Below are 21,177 nucleotides of genomic sequence, written 5' to 3'. Positions count from 1 at the left end.
CCTTGCAGTCCTTAACAGCTCGACTATCTCACAACCAGAAGGATCTGTTCTGAAGAGCCTGTTTGAACTCTTTGTCTTAGAAGATATATTCTGAGCACCTGAATCAAAGGACAAGTCCACAGATTAAGGACATTATCCATATCAACTCCCCAATGACATGTCGCAAATAAAGACTGGTTTGTCAAAGCGCTGTGAGCAGGGTTCGAACCTGCGCGGGGAGACCCCATTGGATTTAGAATCCAACGCATTAACCTCTCGGCCATCACAGCTTCTCCTTTTACCTAAGATGCCTTAACCAGTCCGCTATCTCGTTCTGTCCATTTTACCTCTAAAATGACCATAATATCGCTATTGAAGAGCCTACTTTAAATGTTTGTCATGGAAGATAAATTCTGAGCACTTGAATCAAAGGACATGTCCACGCATTATCCATATCAAGTCCCCAATGATCAGTAACAAATAAAGACTGGATTGTCAAAGCGCTGCGCGCAGGGTTCAAAACTGCACTGGGCGAACCCAATGGATTTCGAGGTCAACGATTTAACCACTCTGCAATCACAGCTTGCTGAGTTAGCTCACACAAGGACAAAAGTTTCCAAATGCCTAGTTGAAATATTTTTCAAGTAAAATAAGCCATTTTGTGAGCACTTCAATCGTTAGACGAGCCCATAAAGTAAGGACAATTTAAATTCAGAGGAGACAGATCCAATTACTAAAGGTCTACTTTATCATCACCCTGTAAAAACTGTAAAGGGAGAACATATTGGATTTGGATTCCAATGCTTAAACCACTTGGCCATCGCAGCAGTAGGAATCTAAGGAAAGTGATGAGGAGAAAGCAGAAGTGGGCTATACGCTTCGAGCAAGGTAAGAACATGGGTGGGGAGACCCCATTGAAATTCAGGTCCAACGTCTAAAGAACTCGGCCATTGCAGCTGTTGGAATGCAAGTAAAGGGATTGGGATTTGGAAACAGACATCATTGGTGCAAAATGGTCAACTTGATGGCACGACATTTTGATTTTATTGCGCCAAGTAACCTCGGTCCTTTCCAAAGCTGTGAAGGTTGGAAGTTTACTGTGCAAGTTAAACAACTATGTGCAGAGAAAGTACAGGTGGACTATTCACTGAGAATAAGATTTTAAAAAGAGCAGGGAGACGCAATTGGGTTTCAAGTCTGAGGACTTAACCACTTGGCTCTCAGATTTTCCATCAGAAATCTAACACTAAAAACAGTATCTGTAGTGAAGTGCCTATTTGAACTGTTTGTCAAGGCAGATATATTCTGAGCACTTGAATCAAAGGACAAGTCCATGCATTAAGCACATTATCCATATCAAGTCACCAAGGATATGTAAAAATAGAAATGGTGTGTCATAGCGCTGTGAGCAGGGTTCGAACCTGCGCGGGGAGACCCCATTGGATTTCAAGTCCAACGCCTTAACCACTCGGCCATCGCAGCTTTCTATGTAAACTACCAGTCCTTAACCAGTCATTTATCTCATTCTGTCAGTTTTACTTCTGTAAAGACGAGACTGTGTACTGAAGAGCCTATTTGAACTGTTTTTCAAGGAATACATATTCTGAGCACTTGAATCAAAGGACAAGTCTATGCATTAAGCAATTCATCAATATCAAGTCACCAATGCTATTTTACAAATAAAGACTGGTTTGTCAATGCGATGCGAGCAGTTTTAAAAACTGTATGGGGAGACAACACTGGAGTTCATTTGCAAAGCTTAAACCACTTGGCCATCGCAGCAGTATGAATCTAAGCAAAGTGATGAGGAGAAAGAACAAGTGGGCTATTCGCTTCAAGCAATGTTAAAACATGGGTGGGGAGACCCCATTGAAATTCTGGTCCAACGTCTAAAGAATCGGCCATTGCAGCTGTTGGAATGCAAGTAAAGGGATTAGGATTTGGAAACAGACATCATTGGTGTAAAATGGTAAACATGATGGCCCGACATATTGATCTTTTTACTCCAAATCACTAATTAACCACTCGGCCATCACAACTTTCTCAATTAGCTCACACAAAGACAAAAGTATTCTGAGCACTTGAATCACTGGACAAGTCCATGTCTTAAAGAGATTATCCATATCAAGTCACCAAGGATATGTTCAAAATACTGGTATGTCATAGCACTGCGAGCAGATTTCAACCCTGCGCAAGAAGACAACATTGGATTTCAAGTCCAAAGCCTTAACCACTATGCCATCTAAACTTACTCTGTTACCTTGCAGTCCTTAACAGCTCGACTATCTCACAACCAGAAGGATCTGTTCTGAAGAGCCTGTTTGAACTCTTTGTCTTAGAAGATATATTCTGAGCACCTGAATCAAAGGACAAGTCCACTATCCATATCAACTCCCCAATGACATGTCGCAAATAAAGACTGGTTTGTCAAAGCGCTGTGAGCAGGGTTCGAACACGCGCGGGGAGACCCCATTGGATTTCTAATCCAACGCCTTAACCTCTCGGCCATCACAGCTTCTCCTTTTACCTAAGATGCCTTAACCAGTCCGCTATCTCGTTCTGTCCATTTTACCTCTAAAATGACCATAATATCGCTATTGAAGAGCCTACTTTAAATGTTTGTCATGGAAGATAAATTCTCAGCACTTGAATCAAAGGACATGTCCACGCATTATCCATATCAAGTCCCCAATGATCAGTAACAAATAAAGACTGGATTGTCAAAGCGCTGCGCGCAGGGTTCAAAACTGCACTGGGCGAACCCAATGGATTTCGAGGTCAATGATTTAACCACTCTGCAATCACAGCTTGCTGAGTTAGCTCACACAAGGACAAAAGTTTCCAAATGCCTAGTTGAAATATTTTTCAAGTAAAATAAGCCATTTTGTGAGCACTTCAATCGTTAGACGAGCCCATAAAGTAAGGACAATTTAAATTCAGAGGAGACAGATCCAATTACTAAAGGTCTACTTTATCATCACCCTGTAAAAACTGTAAAGGGAGAACATATTGGATTTGGATTCCAATGCTTAAACCACTTGGCCATCGCAGCAGTAGGAATCTAAGGAAAGTGATGAGGAGAAAACAGAAGTGGGCTATACGCTTCGAGCAAGGTAAGAACATGGGTGGGGAGACGCCATTGAAATTCAGGTCCAACGTCTAAAGAACTCGGCCATTGCAGATGTTGGAATGCAAGTAAAGGGATTGGGATTTGGAAACAGACATCATTGGTGCAAAATGGTCAACTTGATGGCACGACATTTTGATTTTATTGCGCCAAGTAACCTCGGTCCTTTCCAAAGCTGTGAAGGTTGGAAGTTTACTGTGCAAGTTAAACAACTATGTGCAGAGAAAGTACAGGTGGACTATTCACTGAGAATAAGATTTTAAAAAGAGCAGGGAGACGCAATTGGGTTTCAAGTCTGAGGACTTAACCACTTGGCTCTCAGATTTTCCATCACAAATCTAACACTAACAACAGTATCTGTAGTGAAGTGCCTATTTGAACTGTTTGTCAAGGCAGATATATTCTGAGCAAAGGACAAGTCCATGCATTAAGCACATTATCCATATCAAGTCACCAAGGATATGTAAAAATAGAAATGGTGTGTCATAGCGCTGTGAGCAGGGTTCTAACCTGCGCGGGGAGACCCCATTGGATTTCAAGTCCAACGCCTTAACCACTCGGCCATCGCAGCTTGCTATGTTAACTACCAGGCCTTAACCAGTCATTTATCTCATTCTGTCAGTTTTACTTCTGTAAAGACGAGACTGTCTACTGAAGAGCCTATTTGAACTGTTTTTCAAGGAATACATATTCTGAGCACTTGAATCAAAGGACAAGTCTATGCGTTAAGCAATTCATCAATATCAAGTCACCAATGCTATTTTACAAATAAAGACTGGTTTGTCAATGCGATGCGAGCAGTTTTAAAAACTGTATGGGGAGACAACACTGGAGTTCATTTGCAAAGCTTAAACCACTTGGCCATCGCAGCAGTATGAATCTAAGCAAAGTGATGAGGAGAAAGAACAAGTGGGCTATTCGCTTCAAGCAATGTTAAAACATGGGTGGGGAGACCCCATTGAAATTCTGGTCCAACGTCTAAAGAATCGGCCATTGCAGCTGTTGGAATGCAAGTAAAGGGATTAGGATTTGGAAACAGACATCATTGGTGTAAAATGGTAAACATGATGGCCCGACATATTGATCTTTTTACGCCAAATCACTTATTAACCACTCGGCCATCACAACTTTCTCAATTAGCTCACACAAAGACAAAAGTATTCTGAGCACTTGAATCACTGGACAAGTCCATGTCTTAAAGAGATTATCCATATCAAGTCACCAAGGATATGTTCAAAATACTGGTATGTCATAGCACTGCGAGCAGATTTCAACCCTGCGCAAGAAGACAACATTGGATTTCAAGTCCAAAGCCTTAACCACTCTGCCATCTAAACTTACTCTGTTACCTTGCAGTCCTTAACAGCTCGACTATCTCACAACCAGAAGGATCTGTTCTGAAGAGCCTGTTTGAACTCTTTGTCTTAGAAGATATATTCTGAGCACCTGAATCAAAGGACAAGTCCACAGATTAAGGACATTATCCATATCAACTCCCCAATGACATGTCGCAAATAAAGACTGGTTTGTCAAAGCGCTGTGAGCAGGGTTCGAACCTGCGCGGGGAGACCCCATTGGATTTCGAATCCAACGCCTTAACCTCTCGGCCATCACAGCTTCTCCTTTTACCTAAGATGCCTTAACCAGTCCGCTATCTCGTTCTGTCCATTTTACCTCTAAAATGACCATAATATCGCTATTGAAGAGCCTACTTTAAATGTTTGTCATGGAAGATAAATTCTGAGCACTTGAATCAAAGGACATGTCCACGCATTATCCATATCAAGTCCCCAATGATCAGTAACAAATAAAGACTGGATTGTCAAAGCGCTGCGCGCAGGGTTCAAAACTGCACTGGGCGAACCCAATGGATTTCGAGGTCAACGATTTAACCACTCTGCAATCACAGCTTGCTGAGTTAGCTCACACAAGGACAAAAGTTTCCAAATGCCTAGTTGAAATATTTTTCAAGTAAAATAAGCCAATTTGTGAGCACTTCAATCGTTAGACGAGCCCATAAAGTAAGGACAATTTAAATTCAGAGGAGACAGATCCAATTACTAAAGGTCTACTTTATCATCACCCTGTAAAAACTGTAAAGGGAGAACATATTGGATTTGGATTCCAATGCTTAAACCACTTGGCCATCGCAGCAGTAGGAATCTAAGGAAAGTGATGAGGAGAAAGCAGAAGTGGGCTATACGCTTCGAGCAAGGTAAGAACATGGGTGGGGAGACCCCATTGAAATTCAGGTCCAACGTCTAAAGAACTCGGCCATTGCAGCTGTTGGAATGCAAGTAAAGGGATTGGGATTTGGAAACAGACATCATTGGTGCAAAATGGTCAACTTGATGGCACGACATTTTGATTTTATTGCGCCAAGTAACCTCGGTCCTTTCCAAAGCTGTGAAGGTTGGAAGTTTACTGTGCAAGTTAAACAACTATGTGCAGAGAAAGTACAGGTGGACTATTCACTGAGAATAAGATTTTAAAAAGAGCAGGGAGACGCAATTGGGTTTCAAGTCTGAGGACTTAACCACTTGGCTCTCAGATTTTCCATCAGAAATCTAACACTAAAAACAGTATCTGTAGTGAAGTGCCTATTTGAACTGTTTGTCAAGGCAGATATATTCTGAGCACTTGAATCAAAGGACAAGTCCATGCATTAAGCACATTATCCATATCAAGTCACCAAGGATATGTAAAAATAGAAATGGTGTGTCATAGCGCTGTGAGCAGGGTTCGAACCTGCGCGGGGAGACCCCATTGGATTTCAAGTCCAACGCCTTAACCACTCGGCCATCGCATCTTTCTATGTTAACTACCAGTCCTTAACCAGTCATTTATCTCATTCTGTCAGTTTTACTTCTGTAAAGACGAGACTGTGTACTGAAGAGCCTATTTGAACTGTTTTTCAAGGAATACATATTCTGAGCACTTGAATCAAAGGACAAGTCTATGCATTAAGCAATTCATCAATATCAAGTCACCAATGCTATTTTACAAATAAAGACTGGTTTGTCAATGCGATGCGAGCAGTTTTAAAAACTGTATGGGGAGACAACACTGGAGTTCATTTGCAAAGCTTAAACCACTTGGCCATCGCAGCAGTATGAATCTAAGCAAAGTGATGAGGAGAAAGAACAAGTGGGCTATTCGCTTCAAGCAATGTTAAAACATGGATGGGGAGACCCCATTGAAATTCTGGTCCAACGTCTAAAGAATCGGCCATTGCAGCTGTTGGAATGCAAGTAAAGGGATTAGGATTTGGAAACAGACATCATTGGTGTAAAATGGTAAACATGATGGCCCGACATATTGATCTTTTTACGCCAAATCACTTATTAACCACTCGGCCATCACAACTTTCTCAATTAGCTCACACAAAGACAAAAGTATTCTGAGCACTTGAATCACTGGACAAGTCCATGTCTTAAAGAGATTATCCATATCAAGTCACCAAGGATATGTTCAAAATACTGGTATGTCATAGCACTGCGAGCAGATTTCAACCCTGCGCAAGAAGAGAACATTGGATTTCAAGTCCAAAGCCTTAACCACTCTGCCATCTAAACTTACTCTGTTACCTTGCAGTCCTTAACAGCTCGACTATCTCACAACCAGAAGGATCTGTTCTGAAGAGCCTGTTTGAACTCTTTGTCTTAGAAGATATATTCTGAGCACCTGAATCAAAGGACAAGTCCACAGATTAAGGATATTATCCATATCAACTCCCCAATGACATGTCGCAAATAAAGACCGGTTTGTCAAAGCGCTGTGAGCAGGGTTCGAACCTGCGCGGGGAGACCCCATTGGATTTCGAATCCAACGCCTTAACCTCTCGGCCATCACAGCTTCTCCTTTTACCTAAGATGCCTTAACCAGTCCGCTATCTCGTTCTGTCCATTTTACCTCTAAAATGACCATAATATCGCTATTGAAGAGCCTACTTTAAATGTTTGTCATGGAAGATAAATTCTGAGCACTTGAATCAAAGGACATGTCCACGCATTATCCATATCAAGTCCCCAATGATCAGTAACAAATAAAGACTGGATTGTCAAAGCGCTGCGCGCAGGGTTCAAAACTGCACTGGGCGAACCCAATGGATTTCGAGGTCAACGATTTAACCACTCTGCAATCACAGCTTGCTGAGTTAGCTCACACAAGGACAAAAGTTTCCAAATGCCTAGTTGAAATATTTTTCAAGTAAAATAAGCCAATTTGTGAGCACTTCAATCGTTAGACGAGCCCATAAAGTAAGGACAATTTAAATTCAGAGGAGACAGATCCAATTACTAAAGGTCTACTTTATCATCACCCTGTAAAAACTGTAAAGGGAGAACATATTGGATTTGGATTCCAATGCTTAAACCACTTGGCCATCGCAGCAGTAGGAATCTAAGGAAAGTGATGAGGAGAAAGCAGAAGTGGGCTATACGCTTCGAGCAAGGTAAGAACATGGGTGGGGAGACCCCATTGAAATTCAGGTCCAACGTCTAAAGAACTCGGCCATTGCAGCTGTTGGAATGCAAGTAAAGGGATTGGGATTTGGAAACAGACATCATTGGTGCAAAATGGTCAACTTGATGGCACGACATTTTGATTTTATTGCGCCAAGTAACCTCGGTCCTTTCCAAAGCTGTGAAGGTTGGAAGTTTACTGTGCAAGTTAAACAACTATGTGCAGAGAAAGTACAGGTGGACTATTCACTGAGAATAAGATTTTAAAAAGAGCAGGGAGACGCAATTGGGTTTCAAGTCTGAGGACTTAACCACTTGGCTCTCAGATTTTCCATCAGAAATCTAACACTAAAAACAGTATCTGTAGTGAAGTGCCTATTTGAACTGTTTGTCAAGGCAGATATATTCTGAGCACTTGAATCAAAGGACAAGTCCATGCATTAAGCACATTATCCATATCAAGTCACCAAGGATATGTAAAAATAGAAATGGTGTGTCATAGCGCTGTGAGCAGGGTTCGAACCTGCGCGGGGAGACCCCATTGGATTTCAAGTCCAACGCCTTAACCACTCGGCCATCGCAGCTTTCTATGTTAACTACCAGTCCTTAACCAGTCATTTATCTCATTCTGTCAGTTTTACTTCTGTAAAGACGAGACTGTGTACTGAAGAGCCTATTTGAACTGTTTTTCAAGGAATACATATTCTGAGCACTTGAATCAAAGGACAAGTCTATGCATTAAGCAATTCATCAATATCAAGTCACCAATGCTATTTTACAAATAAAGACTGGTTTGTCAATGCGATGCGAGCAGTTTTAAAAACTGTATGGGGAGACAACACTGGAGTTCATTTGCAAAGCTTAAACCACTTGGCCATCGCAGCAGTATGAATCTAAGCAAAGTGATGAGGAGAAAGAACAAGTGGGCTATTCGCTTCAAGCAATGTTAAAACATGGGTGGGGAGACCCCATTGAAATTCTGGTCCAACGTCTAAAGAATCGGCCATTGCAGCTGTTGGAATGCAAGTAAAGGGATTAGGATTTGGAAACAGACATCATTGGTGTAAAATGGTAAACATGATGGCCCGACATATTGATCTTTTTACGCCAAATCACTTATTAACCACTCGGCCATCACAACTTTCTCAATTAGCTCACACAAAGACAAAAGTATTCTGAGCACTTGAATCACTGGACAAGTCCATGTCTTAAAGAGATTATCCATATCAAGTCACCAAGGATATGTTCAAAATACTGGTATGTCATAGCACTGCGAGCAGATTTCAACCCTGCGCAAGAAGACAACATTGGATTTCAAGTCCAAAGCCTTAACCACTATGCCATCTAAACTTACTCTGTTACCTTGCAGTCCTTAACAGCTCGACTATCTCACAACCAGAAGGATCTGTTCTGAAGAGCCTGTTTGAACTCTTTGTCTTAGAAGATATATTCTGAGCACCTGAATCAAAGGACAAGTCCACAGATTAAGGACATTATCCATATCAACTCCCCAATGACATGTCGCAAATAAAGACTGGTTTGTCAAAGCGCTGTGAGCAGGGTTCGAACCTGCGCGGGGAGACCCCATTGGATTTCGAATCCAACGCCTTAACCTCTCGGCCATCACAGCTTCTCCTTTTACCTAAGATGCCTTAACCAGTCCGCTATCTCGTTCTGTCCATTTTACCTCTAAAATGACCATAATATCGCTATTGAAGAGCCTACTTTAAATGTTTGTCATGGAAGATAAATTCTGAGCACTTGAATCAAAGGACATGTCCACGCATTATCCATATCAAGTCCCCAATGATCAGTAACAAATAAAGACTGGATTGTCAAAGCGCTGCGCGCAGGGTTCAAAACTGCACTGGGCGAACCCAATGGATTTCGAGGTCAACGATTTAACCACTCTGCAATCACAGCTTGCTGAGTTAGCTCACACAAGGACAAAAGTTTCCAAATGCCTAGTTGAAATATTTTTCAAGTAAAATAAGCCAATTTGTGAGCACTTCAATCGTTAGACGAGCCCATAAAGTAAGGACAATTTAAATTCAGAGGAGACAGATCCAATTACTAAAGGTCTACTTTATCATCACCCTGTAAAAACTGTAAAGGGAGAACATATTGGATTTGGATTCCAATGCTTAAACCACTTGGCCATCGCAGCAGTAGGAATCTAAGGAAAGTGATGAGGAGAAAGCAGAAGTGGGCTATACGCTTCGAGCAAGGTAAGAACATGGGTGGGGAGACCCCATTGAAATTCAGGTCCAACGTCTAAAGAACTCGGCCATTGCAGCTGTTGGAATGCAAGTAAAGGGATTGGGATTTGGAAACAGACATCATTGGTGCAAAATGGTCAACTTGATGGCACGACATTTTGATTTTATTGCGCCAAGTAACCTCGGTCCTTTCCAAAGCTGTGAAGGTTGGAAGTTTACTGTGCAAGTTAAACAACTATGTGCAGAGAAAGTACAGGTGGACTATTCACTGAGAATAAGATTTTAAAAAGAGCAGGGAGACGCAATTGGGTTTCAAGTCTGAGGACTTAACCACTTGGCTCTCAGATTTTCCATCAGAAATCTAACACTAAAAACAGTATCTGTAGTGAAGTGCCTATTTGAACTGTTTGTCAAGGCAGATATATTCTGAGCACTTGAATCAAAGGACAAGTCCATGCATTAAGCACATTATCCATATCAAGTCACCAAGGATATGTAAAAATAGAAATGGTGTGTCATAGCGCTGTGAGCAGGGTTCGAACCTGCGCGGGGAGACCCCATTGGATTTCAAGTCCAACGCCTTAACCACTCGGCCATCGCAGCTTTCTATGTTAACTACCAGTCCTTAACCAGTCATTTATCTCATTCTGTCAGTTTTACTTCTGTAAAGACGAGACTGTGTACTGAAGAGCCTATTTGAACTGTTTTTCAAGGAATACATATTCTGAGCACTTGAATCAAAGGACAAGTCTATGCATTAAGCAATTCATCAATATCAAGTCACCAATGCTATTTTACAAATAAAGACTGGTTTGTCAATGCGATGCGAGCAGTTTTAAAAACTGTATGGGGAGACAACACTGGAGTTCATTTGCAAAGCTTAAACCACTTGGCCATCGCAGCAGTATGAATCTAAGCAAAGTGATGAGGAGAAAGAACAAGTGGGCTATTCGCTTCAAGCAATGTTAAAACATGGGTGGGGAGACCCCATTGAAATTCTGGTCCAACGTCTAAAGAATCGGCCATTGCAGCTGTTGGAATGCAAGTAAAGGGATTAGGATTTGGAAACAGACATCATTGGTGTAAAATGGTAAACATGATGGCCCGACATATTGATCTTTTTACGCCAAATCACTTATTAACCACTCGGCCATCACAACTTTCTCAATTAGCTCACACAAAGACAAAAGTATTCTGAGCACTTGAATCACTGGACAAGTCCATGTCTTAAAGAGATTATCCATATCAAGTCACCAAGGATATGTTCAAAATACTGGTATGTCATAGCACTGCGAGCAGATTTCAACCCTGCGCAAGAAGACAACATTGGATTTCAAGTCCAAAGCCTTAACCACTCTGCCATCTAAACTTACTCTGTTACCTTGCAGTCCTTAACAGCTCGACTATCTCACAACCAGAAGGATCTGTTCTGAAGAGCCTGTTTGAACTCTTTGTCTTAGAAGATATATTCTGAGCACCTGAATCAAAGGACAAGTCCACAGATTAAGGACATTATCCATATCAACTCCCCAATGACATGTCGCAAATAAAGACTGGTTTGTCAAAGCGCTGTGAGCAGGGTTCGAACCTGCGCGGGGAGACCCCATTGGATTTCGAATCCAACGCCTTAACCTCTCGGCCATCACAGCTTCTCCTTTTACCTAAGATGCCTTAACCAGTCCGCTATCTCGTTCTGTCCATTTTACCTCTAAAATGACCATAATATCGCTATTGAAGAGCCTACTTTAAATGTTTGTCATGGAAGATAAATTCTGAGCACTTGAATCAAAGGACATGTCCACGCATTATCCATATCAAGTCCCCAATGATCAGTAACAAATAAAGACTGGATTGTCAAAGCGCTGCGCGCAGGGTTCAAAACTGCACTGGGCGAACCCAATGGATTTCGAGGTCAACGATTTAACCACTCTGCAATCACAGCTTGCTGAGTTAGCTCACACAAGGACAAAAGTTTCCAAATGCCTAGTTGAAATATTTTTCAAGTAAAATAAGCCATTTTGTGAGCACTTCAATCGTTAGACGAGCCCATAAAGTAAGGACAATTTAAATTCAGAGGAGACAGATCCAATTACTAAAGGTCTACTTTATCATCACCCTGTAAAAACTGTAAAGGGAGAACATATTGGATTTGGATTCCAATGCTTAAACCACTTGGCCATCGCAGCAGTAGGAATCTAAGGAAAGTGATGAGGAGAAAGCAGAAGTGGGCTATACGCTTCGAGCAAGGTAAGAACATGGGTGGGGAGACCCCATTGAAATTCAGGTCCAACGTCTAAAGAACTCGGCCATTGCAGCTGTTGGAATGCAAGTAAAGGGATTGGGATTTGGAAACAGACATCATTGGTGCAAAATGGTCAACTTGATGGCACGACATTTTGATTTTATTGCGCCAAGTAACCTCGGTCCTTTCCAAAGCTGTGAAGGTTGGAAGTTTACTGTGCAAGTTAAACAACTATGTGCAGAGAAAGTACAGGTGGACTATTCACTGAGAATAAGATTTTAAAAAGAGCAGGGAGACGCAATTGGGTTTCAAGTCTGAGGACTTAACCACTTGGCTCTCAGATTTTCCATCAGAAATCTAACACTAAAAACAGTATCTGTAGTGAAGTGCCTATTTGAACTGTTTGTCAAGGCAGATATATTCTGAGCACTTGAATCAAAGGACAAGTCCATGCATTAAGCACATTATCCATATCAAGTCACCAAGGATATGTAAAAATAGAAATGGTGTGTCATAGCGCTGTGAGCAGGGTTCGAACCTGCGCGGGGAGACCCCATTGGATTTCAAGTCCAACGCCTTAACCACTCGGCCATCGCAGCTTTCTATGTTAACTACCAGTCCTTAACCAGTCATTTATCTCATTCTGTCAGTTTTACTTCTGTAAAGACGAGACTGTGTACTGAAGAGCCTATTTGAACTGTTTTTCAAGGAATACATATTCTGAGCACTTGAATCAAAGGACAAGTCTATGCATTAAGCAATTCATCAATATCAAGTCACCAATGCTATTTTACAAATAAAGACTGGTTTGTCAATGCGATGCGAGCAGTTTTAAAAACTGTATGGGGAGACAACACTGGAGTTCATTTGCAAAGCTTAAACCACTTGGCCATCGCAGCAGTATGAATCTAAGCAAAGTGATGAGGAGAAAGAACAAGTGGGCTATTCGCTTCAAGCAATGTTAAAACATGGGTGGGGAGACCCCATTGAAATTCTGGTCCAACGTCTAAAGAATCGGCCATTGCAGCTGTTGGAATGCAAGTAAAGGGATTAGGATTTGGAAACAGACATCATTGGTGTAAAATGGTAAACATGATGGCCCGACATATTGATCTTTTTACGCCAAATCACTTATTAACCACTCGGCCATCACAACTTTCTCAATTAGCTCACACAAAGACAAAAGTATTCTGAGCACTTGAATCACTGGACAAGTCCATGTCTTAAAGAGATTATCCATATCAAGTCACCAAGGATATGTTCAAAATACTGGTATGTCATAGCACTGCGAGCAGATTTCAACCCTGCGCAAGAAGACAACATTGGATTTCAAGTCCAAAGCCTTAACCACTCTGCCATCTAAACTTACTCTGTTACCTTGCAGTCCTTAACAGCTCGACTATCTCACAACCAGAAGGATCTGTTCTGAAGAGCCTGTTTGAACTCTTTGTCTTAGAAGATATATTCTGAGCACCTGAATCAAAGGACAAGTCCACAGATTAAGGACATTATCCATATCAACTCCCCAATGACATGTCGCAAATAAAGACTGGTTTGTCAAAGCGCTGTGAGCAGGGTTCGAACCTGCGCGGGGAGACCCCATTGGATTTCGAATCCAACGCCTTAACCTCTCGGCCATCACAGCTTCTCCTTTTACCTAAGATGCCTTAACCAGTCCGCTATCTCGTTCTGTCCATTTTACCTCTAAAATGACCATAATATCGCTATTGAAGAGCCTACTTTAAATGTTTGTCATGGAAGATAAATTCTGAGCACTTGAATCAAAGGACATGTCCACGCATTATCCATATCAAGTCCCCAATGATCAGTAACAAATAAAGACTGGATTGTCAAAGCGCTGCGCGCAGGGTTCAAAACTGCACTGGGCGAACCCAATGGATTTCGAGGTCAACGATTTAACCACTCTGCAATCACAGCTTGCTGAGTTAGCTCACACAAGGACAAAAGTTTCCAAATGCCTAGTTGAAATATTTTTCAAGTAAAATAAGCCATTTTGTGAGCACTTCAATCGTTAGACGAGCCCATAAAGTAAGGACAATTTAAATTCAGAGGAGACAGATCCAATTACTAAAGGTCTACTTTATCATCACCCTGTAAAAACTGTAAAGGGAGAACATATTGGATTTGGATTCCAATGCTTAAACCACTTGGCCATCGCAGCAGTAGGAATCTAAGGAAAGTGATGAGGAGAAAGCAGAAGTGGGCTATACGCTTCGAGCAAGGTAAGAACATGGGTGGGGAGACCCCATTGAAATTCAGGTCCAACGTCTAAAGAACTCGGCCATTGCAGCTGTTGGAATGCAAGTAAAGGGATTGGGATTTGGAAACAGACATCATTGGTGCAAAATGGTCAACTTGATGGCACGACATTTTGATTTTATTGCGCCAAGTAACCTCGGTCCTTTCCAAAGCTGTGAAGGTTGGAAGTTTACTGTGCAAGTTAAACAACTATGTGCAGAGAAAGTACAGGTGGACTATTCACTGAGAATAAGATTTTAAAAAGAGCAGGGAGACGCAATTGGGTTTCAAGTCTGAGGACTTAACCACTTGGCTCTCAGATTTTCCATCAGAAATCTAACACTAAAAACAGTATCTGTAGTGAAGTGCCTATTTGAACTGTTTGTCAAGGCAGATATATTCTGAGCACTTGAATCAAAGGACAAGTCCATGCATTAAGCACATTATCCATATCAAGTCACCAAGGATATGTAAAAATAGAAATGGTGTGTCATAGCGCTGTGAGCAGGGTTCGAACCTGCGCGGGGAGACCCCATTGGATTTCAAGTCCAACGCCTTAACCACTCGGCCATCGCAGCTTTCTATGTTAACTACCAGTCCTTAACCAGTCATTTATCTCATTCTGTCAGTTTTACTTCTGTAAAGACGAGACTGTGTACTGAAGAGCCTATTTGAACTGTTTTTCAAGGAATACATATTCTGAGCACTTGAATCAAAGGACAAGTCTATGCATTAAGCAATTCATCAATATCAAGTCACCAATGCTATTTTACAAATAAAGACTGGTTTGTCAATGCGATGCGAGCAGTTTTAAAAACTGTATGGGGAGACAACACTGGAGTTCATTTGCAAAGCTTAAACCACTTGGCCATCGCAGCAGTATGAATCTAAGCAAAGTGATGAGGAGAAAGAACAAGTGGGCTATTCGCTTCAAGCAATGTTAAAACATGGGTGGGGAGACCCCATTGAAATTCTGGTCCAACGTCTAAAGAATCGGCCATTGCAGCTGTTGGAATGCAAGTAAAGGGATTAGGATTTGGAAACAGACATCATTGGTGTAAAATGGTAAACATGATGGCCCGACATATTGATCTTTTTACGCCAAATCACTTATTAACCACTCGGCCATCACAACTTTCTCAATTAGCTCACACAAAGACAAAAGTATTCTGAGCACTTGAATCACTGGACAAGTCCATGTCTTAAAGAGATTATCCATATCAAGTCACCAAGGATATGTTCAAAATACTGGTATGTCATAGCACTGCGAGCAGATTTCAACCCTGCGCAAGAAGACAACATTGGATTTCAAGTCCAAAGCCTTAACCACTATGCCATCTAAACTTACTCTGTTACCTTGCAGTCCTTAACAGCTCGACTATCTCACAACCAGAAGGATCTGTTCTGAAGAGCCTGTTTGAACTCTTTGTCTTAGAAGATATATTCTGAGCACCTGAATCAAAGGACAAGTCCACAGATTAAGGACATTATCCATATCAACTCCCCAATGACATGTCGCAAATAAAGACTGGTTTGTCAAAGCGCTGTGAGCAGGGTTCGAACCTGCGCGGGGAGACCCCATTGGATTTCGAATCCAACGCCTTAACCTCTCGGCCATCACAGCTTCTCCTTTTACCTAAGATGCCTTAACCAGTCCGCTATCTCGTTCTGTCCATTTTACCTCTAAAATGACCATAATATCGCTATTGAAGAGCCTACTTTAAATGTTTGTCATGGAAGATAAATTCTGAGCACTTGAATCAAAGGACATGTCCACGCATTATCCATATCAAGTCCCCAATGATCAGTAACAAATAAAGACTGGATTGTCAAAGCGCTGCGCGCAGGGTTCAAAACTGCACTGGGCGAACCCAATGGATTTCGAGGTCAACGATTTAACCACTCTGCAATCACAGCTTGCTGAGTTAGCTCACACAAGGACAAAAGTTTCCAAATGCCTAGTTGAAATATTTTTCAAGTAAAATAAGCCATTTTGTGAGCACTTCAATCGTTAGACGAGCCCATAAAGTAAGGACAATTTAAATTCAGAGGAGACAGATCCAATTACTAAAGGTCTACTTTATCATCACCCTGTAAAAACTGTAAAGGGAGAACATATTGGATTTGGATTCCAATGCTTAAACCACTTGGCCATCGCAGCAGTAGGAATCTAAGGAAAGTGATGAGGAGAAAGCAGAAGTGGGCTATACGCTTCGAGCAAGGTAAGAACATGGGTGGGGAGACCCCATTGAAATTCAGGTCCAACGTCTAAAGAACTCGGCCATTGCAGCTGTTGGAATGCAAGTAAAGGGATTGGGATTTGGAAACAGACATCATTGGTGCAAAATGGTCAACTTGATGGCACGACATTTTGATTTTATTGCGCCAAGTAACCTCGGTCCTTTCCAAAGCTGTGAAGGTTGGAAGTTTACTGTGCAAGTTAAACAACTATGTGCAGAGAAAGTACAGGTGGACTATTCACTGAGAATAAGATTTTAAAAAGAGCAGGGAGACGCAATTGGGTTTCAAGTCTGAGGACTTAACCACTTGGCTCTCAGATTTTCCATCAGAAATCTAACACTAAAAACAGTATCTGTAGTGAAGTGCCTATTTGAACTGTTTGTCAAGGCAGATATATTCTGAGCACTTGAATCAAAGGACAAGTCCATGCATTAAGCACATTATCCATATCAAGTCACCAAGGATATGTAAAAATAGAAATGGTGTGTCATAGCGCTGTGAGCAGGGTTCGAACCTGCGCGGGGAGACCCCATTGGATTTCAAGTCCAACGCCTTAACCACTCGGCCATCGCAGCTTTCTATGTTAACTACCAGTCCTTAACCAGTCATTTATCTCATTCTGTCAGTTTTACTTCTGTAAAGACGAGACTGTGTACTGAAGAGCCTATTTGAACTGTTTTTCAAGGAATACATATTCTGAGCACTTGAATCAAAGGACAAGTCTATGCATTAAGCAATTCATCAATATCAAGTCACCAATGCTATTTTACAAATAAAGACTGGTTTGTCAATGCGATGCGAGCAGTTTTAAAAACTGTATGGGGAGACAACACTGGAGTTCATTTGCAAAGCTTAAACCACTTGGCCATCGCAGCAGTATGAATCTAAGCAAAGTGATGAGGAGAAAGAACAAGTGGGCTATTCGCTTCAAGCAATGTTAAAACATGGGTGGGGAGACCCCATTGAAATTCTGGTCCAACGTCTAAAGAATCGGCCATTGCAGCTGTTGGAATGCAAGTAAAGGGATTAGGATTTGGAAACAGACATCATTGGTGTAAAATGGTAAACATGATGGCCCGACATATTGATCTTTTTACGCCAAATCACTTATTAACCACTCGGCCATCACAACTTTCTCAATTAGCTCACACAAAGACAAAAGTATTCTGAGCACTTGAATCACTGGACAAGTCCATGTCTTAAAGAGATTATCCATATCAAGTCACCAAGGATATGTTCAAAATACTGGTATGTCATAGCACTGCGAGCAGATTTCAACCCTGCGCAAGAAGACAACATTGGATTTCAAGTCCAAAGCCTTAACCACTATGCCATCTAAACTTACTCTGTTACCTTGCAGTCCTTAACAGCTCGACTATCTCACAACCAGAAGGATCTGTTCTGAAGAGCCTGTTTGAACTCTTTGTCTTAGAAGATATATTCTGAGCACCTGAATCAAAGGACAAGTCCACAGATTAAGGACATTATCCATATCAACTCCCCAATGACATGTCGCAAATAAAGACTGGTTTGTCAAAGCGCTGTGAGCAGGGTTCGAACCTGCGCGGGGAGACCCCATTGGATTTCGAATCCAACGCCTTAACCTCTCGGCCATCACAGCTTCTCCTTTTACCTAAGATGCCTTAACCAGTCCGCTATCTCGTTCTGTCCATTTTACCTCTAAAATGACCATAATATCGCTATTGAAGAGCCTACTTTAAATGTTTGTCATGGAAGATAAATTCTGAGCACTTGAATCAAAGGACATGTCCACGCATTATCCATATCAAGTCCCCAATGATCAGTAACAAATAAAGACTGGATTGTCAAAGCGCTGCGCGCAGGGTTCAAAACTGCACTGGGCGAACCCAATGGATTTCGAGGTCAACGATTTAACCACTCTGCAATCATAGCTTGCTGAGTTAGCTCACACAAGGACAAAAGTTTCCAAATGCCTAGTTGAAATATTTTTCAAGTAAAATAAGCCATTTTGTGAGCACTTCAATCGTTAGACGAGCCCATAAAGTAAGGACAATTTAAATTCAGAGGAGACAGATCCAATTACTAAAGGTCTACTTTATCATCACCCTGTAAAAACTGTAAAGGGAGAACATATTGGATTTGGATTCCAATGCTTAAACCACTTGGCCATCGCAGCAGTAGGAATCTAAGGAAAGTGATGAGGAGAAAGCAGAAGTGGGCTATACGCTTCGAGCAAGGTAAGAACATGGGTGGGGAGACCCCATTGAAATTCAGGTCCAACGTCTAAAGAACTCGGCCATTGCAGCTGTTGGAATGCAAGTAAAGGGATTGGGATTTGGAAACAGACATCATTGGTGCAAAATGGTCAACTTGATGGCACGACATTTTGATTTTATTGCGCCAAGTAACCTCGGTCCTTTCCAAAGCTGTGAAGGTTGGAAGTTTACTGTGCAAGTTAAACAACTATGTGCAGAGAAAGTACAGGTGGACTATTCACTGAGAATAAGATTTTAAAAAGAGCAGGGAGACGCAATTGGGTTTCAAGTCTGAGGACTTAACCACTTGGCTCTCAGATTTTCCATCAGAAATCTAACACTAAAAACAGTATCTGTAGTGAAGTGCCTATTTGAACTGTTTGTCAAGGCAGATATATTCTGAGCACTTGAATCAAAGGACAAGTCCATGCATTAAGCACATTATCCATATCAAGTCACCAAGGATATGTAAAAATAGAAATGGTGTGTCATAGCGCTGTGAGCAGGGTTCGAACCTGCGCGGGGAGACCCCATTGGATTTCAAGTCCAACGCCTTAACCACTCGGCCATCGCAGCTTTCTATGTTAACTACCAGTCCTTAACCAGTCATTTATCTCATTCTGTCAGTTTTACTTCTGTAAAGACGAGACTGTGTACTGAAGAGCCTATTTGAACTGTTTTTCAAGGAATACATATTCTGAGCACTTGAATCAAAGGACAAGTCTATGCATTAAGCAATTCATCAATATCAAGTCACCAATGCTATTTTACAAATAAAGACTGGTTTGTCAATGCGATGCGAGCAGTTTTAAAAACTGTATGGGGAGACAACACTGGAGTTCATTTGCAAAGCTTAAACCACTTGGCCATCGCAGCAGTATGAATCTAAGCAAAGTGATGAGGAGAAAGAACAAGTGGGCTATTCGCTTCAAGCAATGTTAAAACATGGGTGGGGAGACCCCATTGAAATTCTGGTCCAACGTCTAAAGAATCGGCCATTGCAGCTGTTGGAATGCAAGTAAAGGGATTAGGATTTGGAAACAGACATCATTGGTGTAAAATGGTAAACATGATGGCCCGACATATTGATCTTTTTACGCCAAATCACTTATTAACCACTCGGCCATCACAACTTTCTCAATTAGCTCACACAAAGACAAAAGTATTCTGAGCACTTGAATCACTGGACAAGTCCATGTCTTAAAGAGATTATCCATATCAAGTCACCAAGGATATGTTCAAAATACTGGTATGTCATAGCACTGCGAGCAGATTTCAACCCTGCGCAAGAAGACAACATTGGATTTCAAGTCCAAAGCCTTAACCACTCTGCCATCTAAACTTACTCTGTTACCTTGCAGTCCTTAACAGCTCGACTATCTCACAACCAGAAGGATCTGTTCTGAAGAGCCTGTTTGAACTCTTTGTCTTAGAAGATATATTCTGAGCACCTGAATCAAAGGACAAGTCCACAGATTAAGGACATTATCCATATCAACTCCCCAATGACATGTCGCAAATAAAGACTGGTTTGTCAAAGCGCTGTGAGCAGGGTTCGAACCTGCGCGGGGAGACCCCATTGGATTTCGAATCCAACGCCTTAACCTCTCGGCCATCACAGCTTCTCCTTTTACCTAAGATGCCTTAACCAGTCCGCTATCTCGTTCTGTCCATTTTACCTCTAAAATGACCATAATATCGCTATTGAAGAGCCTACTTTAAATGTTTGTCATGGAAGATAAATTCTGAGCACTTGAATCAAAGGACATGTCCACGCATTATCCATATCAAGTCCCCAATGATCAGTAACAAATAAAGACTGGATTGTCAAAGCGCTGCGCGCAGGGTTCAAAACTGCACTGGGCGAACCCAATGGATTTCGAGGTCAACGATTTAACCACTCTGCAATCACAGCTTGCTGAGTTAGCTCACACAAGGACAAAAGTTTCCAAATGCCTAGTTGAAATATTTTTCAAGTAAAATAAGCCATTTTGTGAGCACTTCAATCGTTAGACGAGCCCATAAAGTAAGGACAATTTAAATTCAGAGGAGACAGATCCAATTACTAAAGGTCTACTTTATCATCACCCTGTAAAAACTGTAAAGGGAGAACATATTGGATTTGGATTCCAATGCTTAAACCACTTGGCCATCGCAGCAGTAGGAATCTAAGGAAAGTGATGAGGAGAAAGCAGAAGTGGGCTATACGCTTCGAGCAAGGTAAGAACATGGGTGGGGAGACCCCATTGAAATTCAGGTCCAACGTCTAAAAATCGGCCATTGCAGCTGTTGGAATGCAAGAGGGATTGGGATTTGGAAACAGACATCATTGGTGCAAAATGGTCAACTTGATGGCACGACATTTTGATTTTATTGCGCCAAGTAACCTCGGTCCTTTCCAAAGCTGTGA

At 41.6% G+C, this 21,177-nt stretch overlaps 18 non-coding genes across 18 annotated transcripts; all 18 read right to left on the bottom strand.

Annotated features, from left to right (window-relative positions):
• Positions 1–1,379: 1,379 nt before the first annotated feature.
• trnas-uga (transfer RNA serine (anticodon UGA)) lies at positions 1,380–1,461 on the bottom strand. The gene has a single exon. It is a non-coding gene; the product is annotated as a tRNA-Ser (tRNA).
• A 951-nt stretch (positions 1,462–2,412) lies between these two features.
• Positions 2,413–2,494, bottom strand: trnas-aga (transfer RNA serine (anticodon AGA)). The gene has a single exon. It is a non-coding gene; the product is annotated as a tRNA-Ser (tRNA).
• Positions 2,495–3,595: 1,101 nt separating this feature from the next.
• trnas-uga (transfer RNA serine (anticodon UGA)) lies at positions 3,596–3,677 on the bottom strand. The gene has a single exon. It is a non-coding gene; the product is annotated as a tRNA-Ser (tRNA).
• Positions 3,678–4,641: 964 nt separating this feature from the next.
• On the bottom strand, positions 4,642–4,723 carry trnas-cga (transfer RNA serine (anticodon CGA)). The gene has a single exon. It is a non-coding gene; the product is annotated as a tRNA-Ser (tRNA).
• Positions 4,724–5,833: 1,110 nt separating this feature from the next.
• Positions 5,834–5,915, bottom strand: trnas-uga (transfer RNA serine (anticodon UGA)). Its single transcript has one exon. It is a non-coding gene; the product is annotated as a tRNA-Ser (tRNA).
• Positions 5,916–6,879: 964 nt separating this feature from the next.
• Positions 6,880–6,961, bottom strand: trnas-cga (transfer RNA serine (anticodon CGA)). Its single transcript has one exon. It is a non-coding gene; the product is annotated as a tRNA-Ser (tRNA).
• Positions 6,962–8,071: 1,110 nt separating this feature from the next.
• On the bottom strand, positions 8,072–8,153 carry trnas-uga (transfer RNA serine (anticodon UGA)). The gene has a single exon. It is a non-coding gene; the product is annotated as a tRNA-Ser (tRNA).
• A 964-nt stretch (positions 8,154–9,117) lies between these two features.
• Positions 9,118–9,199, bottom strand: trnas-cga (transfer RNA serine (anticodon CGA)). The gene has a single exon. It is a non-coding gene; the product is annotated as a tRNA-Ser (tRNA).
• Positions 9,200–10,309: 1,110 nt separating this feature from the next.
• trnas-uga (transfer RNA serine (anticodon UGA)) lies at positions 10,310–10,391 on the bottom strand. The gene has a single exon. It is a non-coding gene; the product is annotated as a tRNA-Ser (tRNA).
• A 964-nt stretch (positions 10,392–11,355) lies between these two features.
• Positions 11,356–11,437, bottom strand: trnas-cga (transfer RNA serine (anticodon CGA)). The gene has a single exon. It is a non-coding gene; the product is annotated as a tRNA-Ser (tRNA).
• Positions 11,438–12,547: 1,110 nt separating this feature from the next.
• trnas-uga (transfer RNA serine (anticodon UGA)) lies at positions 12,548–12,629 on the bottom strand. Its single transcript has one exon. It is a non-coding gene; the product is annotated as a tRNA-Ser (tRNA).
• A 964-nt stretch (positions 12,630–13,593) lies between these two features.
• On the bottom strand, positions 13,594–13,675 carry trnas-cga (transfer RNA serine (anticodon CGA)). Its single transcript has one exon. It is a non-coding gene; the product is annotated as a tRNA-Ser (tRNA).
• Positions 13,676–14,785: 1,110 nt separating this feature from the next.
• trnas-uga (transfer RNA serine (anticodon UGA)) lies at positions 14,786–14,867 on the bottom strand. The gene has a single exon. It is a non-coding gene; the product is annotated as a tRNA-Ser (tRNA).
• Positions 14,868–15,831: 964 nt separating this feature from the next.
• On the bottom strand, positions 15,832–15,913 carry trnas-cga (transfer RNA serine (anticodon CGA)). The gene has a single exon. It is a non-coding gene; the product is annotated as a tRNA-Ser (tRNA).
• A 1,110-nt stretch (positions 15,914–17,023) lies between these two features.
• On the bottom strand, positions 17,024–17,105 carry trnas-uga (transfer RNA serine (anticodon UGA)). The gene has a single exon. It is a non-coding gene; the product is annotated as a tRNA-Ser (tRNA).
• A 964-nt stretch (positions 17,106–18,069) lies between these two features.
• Positions 18,070–18,151, bottom strand: trnas-cga (transfer RNA serine (anticodon CGA)). The gene has a single exon. It is a non-coding gene; the product is annotated as a tRNA-Ser (tRNA).
• Positions 18,152–19,261: 1,110 nt separating this feature from the next.
• trnas-uga (transfer RNA serine (anticodon UGA)) lies at positions 19,262–19,343 on the bottom strand. Its single transcript has one exon. It is a non-coding gene; the product is annotated as a tRNA-Ser (tRNA).
• A 964-nt stretch (positions 19,344–20,307) lies between these two features.
• trnas-cga (transfer RNA serine (anticodon CGA)) lies at positions 20,308–20,389 on the bottom strand. Its single transcript has one exon. It is a non-coding gene; the product is annotated as a tRNA-Ser (tRNA).
• Between the last annotated feature and the right edge of the window lie 788 nt (positions 20,390–21,177).

Source organism: Oncorhynchus kisutch, linkage group LG27 (assembly GCF_002021735.2).
Source record: "Oncorhynchus kisutch isolate 150728-3 linkage group LG27, Okis_V2, whole genome shotgun sequence".
NCBI classification, from domain to species: Eukaryota; Metazoa; Chordata; class Actinopteri; order Salmoniformes; family Salmonidae; genus Oncorhynchus; species Oncorhynchus kisutch.
This window is presented reverse-complemented; position numbering and strand designations above follow the sequence as displayed.